This window comes from Artemia sp. Qi Xiang Cuo, unplaced genomic scaffold, assembly GCF_049724085.1.
Source record: "Artemia sp. Qi Xiang Cuo unplaced genomic scaffold, ASM4972408v1 HiC_scaffold_2954, whole genome shotgun sequence".
In the NCBI taxonomy this organism is placed as follows: Eukaryota; Metazoa; Arthropoda; class Branchiopoda; order Anostraca; family Artemiidae; genus Artemia; species Artemia sp. Qi Xiang Cuo.
This window is the reverse complement of record NW_028300808.1, coordinates 820,537-832,693: the sequence shown is the minus strand read 5'-3', so window position 1 is coordinate 832,693 and position 12,157 is coordinate 820,537.

Below are 12,157 nucleotides of genomic sequence, written 5' to 3'. Positions count from 1 at the left end.
TCCGGTAAAAATGCTAAAAACTCTAATCTCTTAACTAAAACTAAACTAAACTAGAACTCTAACAAAAACTCTAAGCTAGGACTCTAAGCTAAAACTCTAAACTCTTAACTAAAACTAAAGTAAACTAGCACTTCAATAAAAACTCTAAGCTAAGACTCTTAGCTAAGACTCTAGGCTAAAACTCTAAAATCTTAACTAAAATTTAACTAAACTTCAGCCCTAAATGAGTCAATATTCTATGATTCCAAGTGTAAACTATTAATTCGGAACCATAGCTAAGCATAACTTCAAATTTTACTAAAACTTTAATATATGACTTAAGGCGAAAACTCCAAACTCTTAGCATATCATGAACTAAACTGCAACTCGAACTAAGCTGTAAGCTAAGACTCTAAGCTAAAACCCTCAACTCTTAACTATAACTAAACTAAACTTCAATTCTAACTAAAAGTCTAAGCTAAGACTCTAAGCTCAATACTCTAAACTCCTAACTATAACTAAACCTCAACTCTAACTAAAACTCTAAGCTAAGTCTCTAATCTAAAACTCTAAACTCCTTTAAAACTAAACTAAACTAGAGCTCTAAGCTAAAACTATAAATTAAACTAAACTAAACTAAACTTCAGCTCTAACTAAAATTCTAAGCTAAGTCTCTAAGTTAAAACTCTAAACTCTTAACTAAAAATAAACTAAACTAGAACTCTAATAATAACTCTAAGCTAAGACTTTAAGCTAAAAACTCTAAACTCTTAATTATAACTTAACTAAACTGCAACTTTTACAAAATCTCCAAGCTAAGACTCTAGACTAAAACTGTAAAGTCTTAACTAAAACTTAACTAAACTACCACTTTAACTAAAACTCTAAGCTATGACTCTAAGCAAAAACTCTAATTTCTGAACTATAACTAAACTAAACTTCAACTCTAACTGAAACTCTAAGCTAAGACTCTAAGGTTAAACTCTAAACTCATAACTAAAACTAAACTAAACTAGAACTCTAACAAAAACTCTAAGCTTCGACTCTAAGCTAAAACTCTAAACTCTTAACTATTACTAAACTAAACATCAACTCTAAATAGAACTCTAAGCTAAGACTGTAAGCTAAAATTCTAAGCTCTTAACTAAAACTAAACTAAACTAGAACTTCAACAACAAATCTAAGCTAAGACTATAAGCTAAAAAATCTAAACTTTTAACTAAAACTAAAGTAAACTAGAACTCTAACAAAAACTCTAAGCTAGGACTCTAAGGTAAAACTCTAAACTCTTAACTAAAACTAAACTAAACTACAACTTCAACAAAAACTCTAAGCTAAGACTCTAAGCTAAGACTCGAGGCTAAAACTCTAAACTATGAACTAAAACAACTAAACTAGAACTCAAAAACTCTAAGCTAAGACTCTAAGATAAAACTCTAAACTCGTAACTATAACTAAACTAAACTTCAACTCTAACTAAAACTCTAAGTTAAGACTCAAAGCTAAAAATCTTAACTATAACCTAAACTAATCTAGAGCTCTAACTAAAACTCTAAGCTAAGACTCTATGATAAAACTCTAAACTCTTAAGTAAAACTAAACTAAACTAGAACTCTAACAAAAACTCTAAGTTAAGACTCTAAGCTAAAACTCTAAACTCTTAACTAAAATTAAACTAAACTAGAGCTTCAACAAAAACTCTAAGCTAAGACTCTAAGTTTAGTTAAAGTTAAGAGTTTAGAGTTTTAGCTTAGAGTCTTAGGTTAGAGCTTTTGAGTTCTAGTTTAGTTTAGTTTTAGTTAAGAGTTTAGAGTTTTAGCTTAGAGTCTTAGCTGAGAGTTTTTGTATAGAGTTTTAGTTGTAATACTAGTTTACTTTAGTTTTAGTTAAGAGTTTAGAGTTTTACCTTAGAGTCTTAGCTTAGAGTTTTAGTTAAAGTTGAAGTTGACTTTAGTTAAAATTAAGAGTTAAGAGTTTTAGCTTAGAGCCATAGCTTAGAGATTTTGTTACAGTTCTAGCTTAATTTAGCTATAGTTAAGAGTTTGGAGTTTTACCTTAGAGTCTTGGCTTAGAGTTTTAGTTAGAGTTGAAGTTTAATTTAGTTTCAGTTAAGAGTTTAAAGTTTTAGCTTCGAATCTTAGCTTAGAGTTTTTGTTAGAGTTCTAGTTTAGTTTTGGTTTAGTTAAGAGTTCAGAGTTTTTAGCTTAGAGTCTTAGCTTAGAGTTTTTGTTGAAGTTCGAGTTTACTTTATTTATAGTTAATATTTTATTGTTTAACATTTAAGTCTTAACTTAGAGTTTTAGTTAGAGTTGTAGTCTCGTTTGGTTTTAATTAAGAATTTATAGTCTTACCTTAGAACCCTAGATTATAGTTTTTGTTAGAGTTGAAGTTAAGTTTAGTTATAGTTAATTATTTAGAGCCTTAGCGTAGAGTCATAGCTTAGAGTTTTAGTTAAAGTTGTCGTTTAGTTAAGTTTTAGTTAAGAGTTTAGAGTTTTAGCCTAGAGTCTTAGCTTCGAGCTTTAGTTAGAGTTGAAGTTTAGTTTAGTTATAGTTAAGAGTTAGGAGTTTCTAGCTTAGAGTCTTAGCTTAGAGTTTTTGTTAGAGTTCTAGTTTAGTTTAGTTTTAGTTAAGAGTTTTGATTTTTACCTTAGAGTCTTAGCTTAGAGTTTTAGTTAGAGTTGAAGTTTAGTTTAGTTATAGTTAAGAGTTAGGAGTTTCTAGCTTAGAGTCTTTGCTTAGGAGTTTTGTTGAAGTTCTAGTTTACTTTAGTTTTAGTTAAGAGTCTAGAGTTTTAGCTTAGAGTCTTAACTTAGAGTTTTAGTTAGAGTTGAAGTTTAGTTTAGTTATAGTTAAGAGTTTAGATTTTTAGCTTAGAGTATTAGCTTAGAGTTTTTGAGTTATAGTTTAGTTTAGTTTTAGTTAATAGTTTAGAGTTTTAGCCTAGAGTCTTAGCTTAGAGTCTTATCTTAGAGTTTTTGTTGAAGTTCTAGTTTACTTTAGTCTTAGTTAAGAGTTTAGAGTTTTACCTTAGAGTCTTAGCTTAGAGTTTTTGTTAGATTACTTGTTTAGTTTAGTTATAGTTAAGAGTTTGGAGTTGTACCTTAGAGTCTTAGCTTAGAGTTTCATTTAGAGTTGAAGTTTACTTTAGTTTTAGTTGAGAGTCTAGAGTTTTAGCTTTGAGTCTTAGATTAGAGGTTTTGTTAGAGTTATAGTTTAGTTTAGTTTTAGTTAAGAGTTTTAGCTTAGAGTCTTAGATTAGAGTTTTTATTGAAGTTCTAGCCTACTTCATTTACATCTCAGAGTTTGGTATCTGACCTTAGAGTCATAGCTTTGATGTTTGTTTGGACTTCTAGTTAACTTTACTTATAATTAATAATTTGGTGTCTTAGATTTGAGCTTAATCTATCATTCTTTGTGAGAACTGAATCTTAGTTTAGTTATTGTTAAGAGTTTAGAGTTTTAGCTTAGAGTCATAGCCAATACATTTAGCCGAAGGTTTCAATTGAATTTGTCTGCATTAAAATTTTAGCGTTTTAACTCAGAGTCATACCTTAGTGTTTTTGTTAGAGTTGAAGTTTAGTTTAGTTTAGTTTTAGTTTATAGTCTTAGCATGGATTACTAGTGTATAGTTTTTGCTGAATTTATTCTTTACTTTAGTTTTAGTTAAGAGTTTGTAGTTTTAGCATTAAGTCTTGTCTTGGAATTCTTCTTTGACTTGTTGTTGAGTTTTGTTATAGTTAAGAGATTAGACTTTTTGCTTAGAGTATTAGCTTAGAGTTATTGTTAGAGTTTTAGTTTAGTTTAGTTTTAATTAAGAGTTTAGAGTTTTAGCTTAGAGTCTTAGCTTATAGGTTTAGTTAGAGCTGAAGTTTAGTTTAGTTATAGTTAAGAGTTTAGAGTTTTAGCTTAGAGTCTTAACTTAGATTTTTGAGTTCTAGTTTAGTTTTAGTTAAGAGTTTAGAGTTTTAGCCTAGAGTCTCTGCTTAGAGTCTTAGCTAGTTTACTTTAGTTTACTTTAGTTAAAACTAAAGTTCTAGTTTACTTTAGTTTTAGTTAAGAGTTTAGAGTTTTACCTTAGAGTCTTAGCATAGAGTTTTTGTTAAAGTTCTAGTTTAATTTAGTTATAGTTGAGAGCTTGGAGTTTTACCTTAGAGTCTTAGCTTATAGTTTTAGTTAGAGTTGTAGTTTAGTTTAGTTATAGTTAAGAGTTTAGAGTTTTAGCTTAGAGTCATAGCTTAGAGTTTTTGTTAGAGTTCTAGTTTAGTTTAGTTATAGTTAAGAGTTTGGAGTTTTAGCCTAGAGTCTTAGCATAGAGTTTTTGTTGAAGTTTTAGGTCAGTTTAGTTCTAGTTAAGAGTTTAGAGTTTTAGCTTAGAGTCTTAACTTAGAATTGTAGTTAGAGTTTTAGTTTAGTTTAGTTATAGTTAAGAGTTGAGAGTTTTAGCCTAGAGTCTTAGCTTAGAGTTTTAGTTAGAGTTGAAGTTTAGTTTAGTTATAGTTAAGAATTTAGAGTTTTAGCTTAGAGTCATAGCTTAGAGTTTTAGTTAAAGTTGTCGTTTAGTTAAGTTTTAGTTAAGAGTTTAGAGTTTTAGCATAGAGTCTTAGCTAAGTGCTTTAGTTAGAGTTGAAGGTTAGTTTAGTTATAGTTAAAAGTTTAGAGTTTTTAGCATAGAGTCTCAGCTTAGAGTTTTGTTAGAGTTCTAGTTTAGTTTAGTTATAATTAAGAGTTTAGAGTTTTACCTTAGAGTCTTAGATTAGAGTTTTAGTTAGAGTTGAAGTTTAGTTTAGTTAAAGTTAAGAGTTAAGAGTTTTAGCTTAGAGTCATAGCTTAGAGTTTTTGTTAGTGTTCTAGTTTAGTTTAGTTATAGTTAAGAGCTTGGAGTTTTACCTTAGAGTCTTGGCTTAGAGTTTTAGTTAGAGTTGAAGTTTATTTTACTTTTAGTTAAGAGTTTAGAGTTTTAGCTTAGAGTCTTATCTTGGATTTTTTCTTAGAGTTCTAGTTTAGTTTAGTTTTAGTTAAGAGTTCATAGTTTTTAGCTTAGAGTCTTAGCTTAGAGTTTTTCTTGAAGTTCTAATTTAATTTAGTTTAGTTTTAGTTAAGAGTTTAGAGTTTTAGCTTAAAGTCTTAGCTTAGAGTTTTGTTAAAGTTCTAGTTTAGTTTAGTTATAGTTAAGAGTTTGGAGTTTTACCTTAGAGTCTTAGCTTAGAGTTTTAGTTAGAGTTCAAGTTTAGTTTTAGTTACAGTCAAGAGTTAAGAGTTTTAACTTAGAGTCATAGCTTAGAGTTTTAGTTAGAGTTGTCACTTATTTTAGTTATAGTTTAGAGTTTTGAGTGTTACCTTAGAGTCTTATCTTAGAGTTATAGTTAGAGTTGAAGTTTAGTTTAGTTTAAGTTAAGAGTTTAGAGTTTTAGCTTATAATCTTAGCTTAGAGTTTTTGTTAGAGTTCTAGTTTAGTTTAGATTTAGTTAAGAGTTTAGAGTTTTTAGCTTAGAGTCTTAACTTAGAGTTTTAGTTAGAGTTGAAGTTTTAGTTTAGTTTTAGTTATGAGTTTAGAGTTTTAGCTTAGAGTCTTAGCTTAGAGTTTTTGAGTTCTAGTTTAGTAAAGTTTTAGTTAAGAGTTTAAAGTTTTAGCCTAGAGTCTTAGCTTAGATTCTTATCATATAGTTTCTGTTGTAGTTCTAGTTTAATTTAGCTTTCGTTAATAGTTTAGAGTTTTAGCCTAGAGTCTTAGCTCAGAGTTTTTGTTAGAGTTCTAGTTTAGTTTATTCATAATTAATAGTTTGAAATTTTACCTTATAGTCTTAGAATAGAGTTTTAGTTTGAGTTGAAGTTTAGTTTAGTTATAGTTAAGAGTTAAGAGTTTTACCTTAGAGTCTTAGCTTAGAGTTTTTGTTAGTGTTCTAGTTCTAGTTTAGTTATAGTTAAGAGTTTGGAGTTTTACCTTAGAGTCTTAGCTTAGACTTTTAGTTAGAGTTGAAGTTTACTTTAGTTTTAGTTAAGAGTTTAGAGTTTTAGCTTATAGTCTTAGCTTAGAGTTTTTGTTAGAGTTCTAGTTTAGTTTAGTTTTAGTTAAGAGTTTAGAGTTTTTAGCTTAAAGTCTTAGCTTAGAGTTTTTGTTTAAGTTTTAGTTTAGTTTAGTTTAGTTTTAATTAATAGTTTAGAGTCTTACATTAGAGTCTTAGCTTAGAGTTTTAGTTAGAGTTGAAGTTAAGTTTAGTTATTGTTAAGAATTTAGAGTTTCAGCTTAGAGTCATAGCTTAGAGTGTTAATTAAAGTTGTAGTTTGGTTAATTTTCAATTGAGAGTATAGAGTTTTAGCCTAGAATCTTAGCTTGGAGTTTTAGTTAGCGTTAAAGTTGAGTTTAGTTTAGTTTTACTTTATAGTTTTAGTTTAGAGTCTTAGCTTAGAGTTTTTGTTGAAGTTCTAGTTTACTTTAGTTTTAGTTAAGAGTTTAGATTTTTACCTAGGAGTCTTAGCTTAGAGTTTTTGTTAGAGTTCTAGTTTAGTTTAGTTTTAGTTAAGAGTCTAGAGTTTTAGCTTAGAGTCTTAACTTAGAGTTTTAGTTAGAGTTGAAGTTTAGTTTAGTTATAGTTAAGAGTTTAGAGTTTTAGCTTAGAGTCTTAGCTTAGGGTTTTTGAGTTCTAGTTTAGTATAGTTTTAGTTCATAGTTTAGACTTTTAGCCTAGAGTCTTTGCTTAGAGTCTTAGCTTAGAGTTTTTGTTGAAGTTCTAGTTTACTTTAGTTTTAGTTAAGAGTTTGGAGTTTTACCTTAGAGTCTTAGCTTAGAGTTTTAAACTCTAAACTCTTAACTATAACTAAACTAAACTTCAACTCTAACTAAAACTCTAAGTTAAGACTCTATGCTAAAAACTCTAGACTCTTATCTAAAACTAAACTATACTAGAACTCTAACAATAACTCTAAGCTAAGACTCTAAGGTAAAACTCTAAAATCTTAACTAAAACTAAAGTAAACTGGAACTTCAACAAAAACTCTAAGCTAAGACTCTAAGCTAAAACTATAAAGTAAAACTAAACTAAACTAAACTTCAACTCTAACTAAAACTCTAAGCTAAGACCTTAAGGTAAAAATCAAAACTCTTAACTAAAACTAAACTAAACTAGAATCTCAACTAAAACTATCATATAATAATTTCATATAAAACTATATGCGAACAGATAGTAATATATTAAACGTCACCTATAGCAAAAACTATAATATAATAATATTATATAAAAATCTTAACTATAAATAAACTCAAGTATAAATAAAAAAAAATATATAATATCATAATATAAACTTAAAAATCTAAACTCTTAACTAAAGCGGAACTAAACTAGAACTCTAACAAAAAGTCTAAGCTAAGACTCTAAGCTAAAACTCTAAACTCTTAACTAAAACTAAAGTAAACTTCAACTCTAACTAAAACTTCTAAGTTAAGACTCTAAGGTAAAACTCAAACTCTTAACTATAACTAAACTAAACTAGAACTCTAACAAAAAGTCTAAGCTAAGACTCTAAGGTAAAACTCTAAACTCTTAACTAAAACTAAAGTAAACTAGAACTTCAACAAAACTCTAAGATAAGACTCTAAGCTAAGACTCTAGGCTAAAACTCTAGCTTGAGCTTAGCTAAACTAAGCTAGAACTCAAAACTCTAGCTTAAGACTTAAGCTTAAAACTCTAAACTCGTAACTATAACTAAACTAGACTTCAACTTAACTAAAACTCGTTAAGACTTAAGCTTAGCTAAGTCTTAACTTAACTAAGCTAAACTAGAACTCTAACTATAATCTAAGTTAAGACTTTAAGATAAACTCTAAACTCTTAAGTAACTAAACTAGGCTGAACTTAACTAAACTCTAAGTTAAGACTTAAGTTAAACTCTAAAGCTCTTAACTTAAATTAAACTAAACTAGAGATTCAGTAAAACTCTAAGCTAAGACTCTAAGTTTAGTTAAAGTTAAGAGTTTAGAGTTTTAGCTTAGAGTCTTAGGTTAGAGCTTTTGAGTTCTAGTTTAGTTTAGTTTTAGTTAAGAGTTTAGAGTTTTACCTTAGAGTCATAGCTTAGAGTTTTGTTAGAGTTCTAGTTTAGTTTAGTTATAGTTAAGAGTTTTTACCTTAGAGTCTTAGCTTAGAGTTTTAGTTAGAGTTGAAGTTTACTTTAGTTTTAGTTAAGAGTTCAGAGTTTTTAGCTTAGAGTCTTAGCTTAGAGTTTTTGTTGAAGTTCTAGTTTAGTTTAGTTTTAGTTAAGAGTTTAGAGTTTTAGCTTAGAGTCTTAGCTTAGAGTTTTTGTTGAAGTTCTAGTTTAGTTTAGTTTTAGTTAAGAGTTTAGAGTTTTACCTTAGAGTCTTAGCTTAGTGTTTTCGTTAGAGTTAAAGTTTAGTTTAGTTATAGTCAAGAATTTAGAGTTTTAGCGTAGAGTCATAGCTTAGAGTTTTAGTTAATGTTGTCGTTTAGTTAAGTTTTAGTTAAGAGTTTAGAGTTTTATCCTAGAGTCTTAGCTTAGAGCTTTATTTAGAGTTGAAGTTTAGTTCAGTAATAGTTAAGAGTTTAGAGTTTTAGCTTAGAGTCTTAGCTTAGAGTTTTTGTTAGAGTTCTAGTTTAGTTTAGTTTTAGTTAAGAGTTTTGATTTTTACCTTAAGGTCTTAGCTTAGAGTTTTAGTTAGAGTTGAAGTTTAGTTTAGTTTAGTTTTACTTTATAGTTTTAGCTTAGAGTCTTAGCTTAGAATTTTTGTTGAAGTTCCAGTTTACTTTAGTTTTAGTTAAGATTTTAGAGTTTTACCTTAGAGTCTTAGCTTAGAGTTTTGTTAGAGTTCTAGTAAAGTTTAGTTTTAGTTAAGAGTCTAGAGTTTTAGCATAGAGTCTTAACTTAGAGTTTTAGTTAGAGTTGAAGTTTAGTTTAGTTATAGTTAATAGTTTAGAGTTTTAGCTTAGAGTCTTAGCTTAGAGTTTTTGAGTTCTAGTTTAGTTAAGTTTTAGTTAATAGTTTAGATATTTAGCCTAGAGTCTTAGCATAAAGTCTTAGCTTAGAGTTTTTGTTTAAGTTCTAGTTTACTTTAGTTTTAGTTAAGAGTTAAGAGTTTTACCTTAGAGTCTTAGCTTAGAGTTTTTGTTAGAGTTCTAGTTTTGTTTAGTTATAGTTAAGAGTTTGGAGTTTTACCTTAGAGTCTTAGCTTAGAGTTTTGAGCTAGAGTTGAAGTTTAGCTTTAGTTTTAGTTAAGAGTTTAGAGTTTTAGCTTAGAGTCATTAGCTTAGAGTTTTTGTTAGAGTTCTAGTTTAGTTTAGTTTTAGTTAATTTAGAGCTTTTAGCTTAGATTCTTAGCTTAGAGTTTTTGTTAGAAGTTCTAGTTTAGTTTAGTTATTAGTTGAGAGTTTAGAGTTTTAGCTTAGAGTCTTAGCCTAGAGTTTTAGTTAGAGTTCAAGTTTAGTTTAGTTTAAGTTAAGAGTTTAGAATTTTACCTTAGAGTCTTAGCTTACAGTTTTAGTTAGAGTTAAAGTTTAGTTTAGTTGTAGTTAAGGATTTAGAGTTTTAGCTTAGAGTCATAGCTTAGAGTTTTAGTTAGAGTTGAAGTTTAGTTTAGTTAAAGTTAAGAGTTAAGAGTTTTAGCTTAGAGTCATAGCTTAGAGTTTTTGTTAGTGTTCTAGTTTAGTTTAGTTATAGTTAAGAGTTTGGAGTTTTACCTTAGACTTAGCTTAGAGTTTTAGTTAGAGTTGAAGTTTACTTTAGTTTTAGTTAAGAGTTTAGAGTTTTAGCTTAGAATCTTAGCTTAGAGTTTTTCTTAGAGTTCTAGTTTAGTTAAGTTTATGTTAAGAGTTTAGAGTTTTTAGCTTAGAGTCTTAGCTTAGAGTTTTTGTTTAAGTTTTAGTTTAGTTTAGTTTAGTTTTAGTTAAGAGTTTAGAGTTTTACATCAGAGTCTTAGCTTAGAGTTTTAGTTAGAGTTGAAGTTAAGTTTAGTTATAGTTAAGAATTTAGAGTTTTAGCTTAGAGTCATAGCTTAGAGTTTTAGTTAAAGTTGTAGTTTAGTTAAGTTTTAATTAAGAGTTTAGAGTTTTAGGCCTTAGAGTCTCAGCTTAGAGCTTTAGTTAGAGTTGAAGTTTAGTTTAGTTTAGTTTTACTTTATAGTTTTAGTTTAGAGTCTTAGCTTAGAGTTTTTGTTGAAGTTCTAGTTTACTTTAGTTTTAGTTAAGAGTTTAGAGTTTTACCTAGGAGTCTTAGCTTAGAGATATTGTTAGAGTTCTAGTTTTTAGTTTAGTTTTAGTTAAGAGTCTAGAGTTTTAGCTTAGAGTCTCTAACTTAGAGTTTCTTTTAGTTAGAGTTGAAGTTTAGTTTAGTAATAGTTAAGAGTTTAGAGTTTTTAGCTTAGAGTCTTAGCTTAGGGTTTTTGTTAGAGTTTTAGTTTACTTTAGTTTTAGTTAAGAGTTTAGACTTTTAGTCTAGAGTGTTTGCTTAGAGTCTTATTTTAGAGTTTATGTTGAAGTTCTAGTTTACTTTAGTTTTAGTTAAGAGTTTGGAGTTTTACCTTAGAGTCTTAGCTTAGAGTTTAAACTCTAAACTCTTAACTATAACTAAACCAAACTTCAACTCTAACCAAAACTCTAAGTTAAGACTCCATGCTAGGTCCTAGACTTATCTAAAACTAAACTATACTAGAACTCTAACAATAACCCCAAGCTAAGACTCTAAGGTAAAACTTCAAAGTCTTAACTAAAACTAAAGTAAACCGAACTCCAACAAAACCTAACTGCTAAGACTTCTAAGCTAAAACCAGGAAGTAAAATTCAACTAAACTAAAACTTCAACTCTAACTTTTTGTTAGAGTTTTTGTAACGAGTTTTTGTTAGAGTACTAGTTTAGTTTAGTTATAGTTAAGAGTTTGGAGTTTTACCTTAGAGTCTTAGCTTAGAGTTTTAGTTAGAGTTGAAGTTTACTTTAGTTTTAGTTAAGAGTTTGGAGTTTTAGCTTAGAGTCTTAGCTTAGAGTTTTTGTTAGAGTTCTAGTTTAGTTTAGTTTTAGTTAAGAGTTTTAGCTTAGATTCTTAGCTTAGAGTTTTTGTTGAAGTTCTAGTTTAGTTTAGTTTTAGTTCAGAGTTTAGAGTTTTATCTTAGAGTCTTAACTTAGAGTTTTTGTTAGAGTTCTAGTTTAGTTTAGTTTTAGTTAAGAGTTTAGAATTTTAGCCTAGAGTCTTAGCTTAGAGCTTTAGTTAGAGTTGAAGTTTAGTTTAGTTTAGTTTTACTTTATAGTTTTAGCTTAGAGTTCTAGCTTAGAGTTTTTGTTGAAGTTCAAGTTTACTTTAGCTTTACTTAAGAGTTTGAAGTCTTAGAATGGAGTATTAGTTTAGAGTTTTTGTCGAAGTTCTAGTTTACTTTAGTTTTAGTTAAGAGGTTAGAGTTTTACCTTAGAGTCCTGGCTTAAAGTTTTAGTTGAAGTTCTTGTTTAGTTTATTTTTAGTTAAGAGTTTAGAGTTTTACCTTAGAGTCTTAGCTTAGAGTTTTAGTTAGAGTTGAAGTTTACTTTAGTTAAAGTTAAGAGTTTTAGCTTAGAGTCATAGCTTAGAGATTTTGTTAGAGTTCTAGTTTAGTTTAGTTATAGTTAAGAGTTTGGAGTTTTACCTTTGAGTCTTAGCTTAGAGTTTTAGTTAGAGTTGAAGTTTACTTTAGTTTTAGTTAAGAGTTTAGAGGTTTAGCTAAGAGTGTTAGCTTAGATTTTTTGTTAGAGTTTGATTTTAGTTTAGTTTTAGTTAAGAATTTATAGTTTTTAGCTTAGAGTCATAACTTAGAGTTTTTATTCAAGTTCTAGTTTAGTTTTGTTTTAGTTAAGAGTTTAGAGTTTTAGCTTACAGTATTAGATTAGAGTTTGAGGTGAAGTTTTAGTTTAGTTTAGTTATAGTTAAGAGTTTGGAGTTTTAGCTTAGATTCTTATCCTAGAGTTTTTCTTAGATTTCTATTTCATTTAAGTTTTAGTTATGAGTTTAGAATTTTTAGCTTAGAGTATTAGCTTAGAGTTTTTGGTGAAGTTCTAGTTTAGTTTATTTTTAGTTAAGAGTTTAGAGTTTTACCTTAGAATCTTAGCTTAGAGTTTTACCTTAGAGTTTTAGTTAGAGTTAAAGTTTAGTTTAGTTATAGTTAAGAATTTAGAGTTTTAGCTTAGAGTCATAGCTTAGAGTTTTAGTTAAA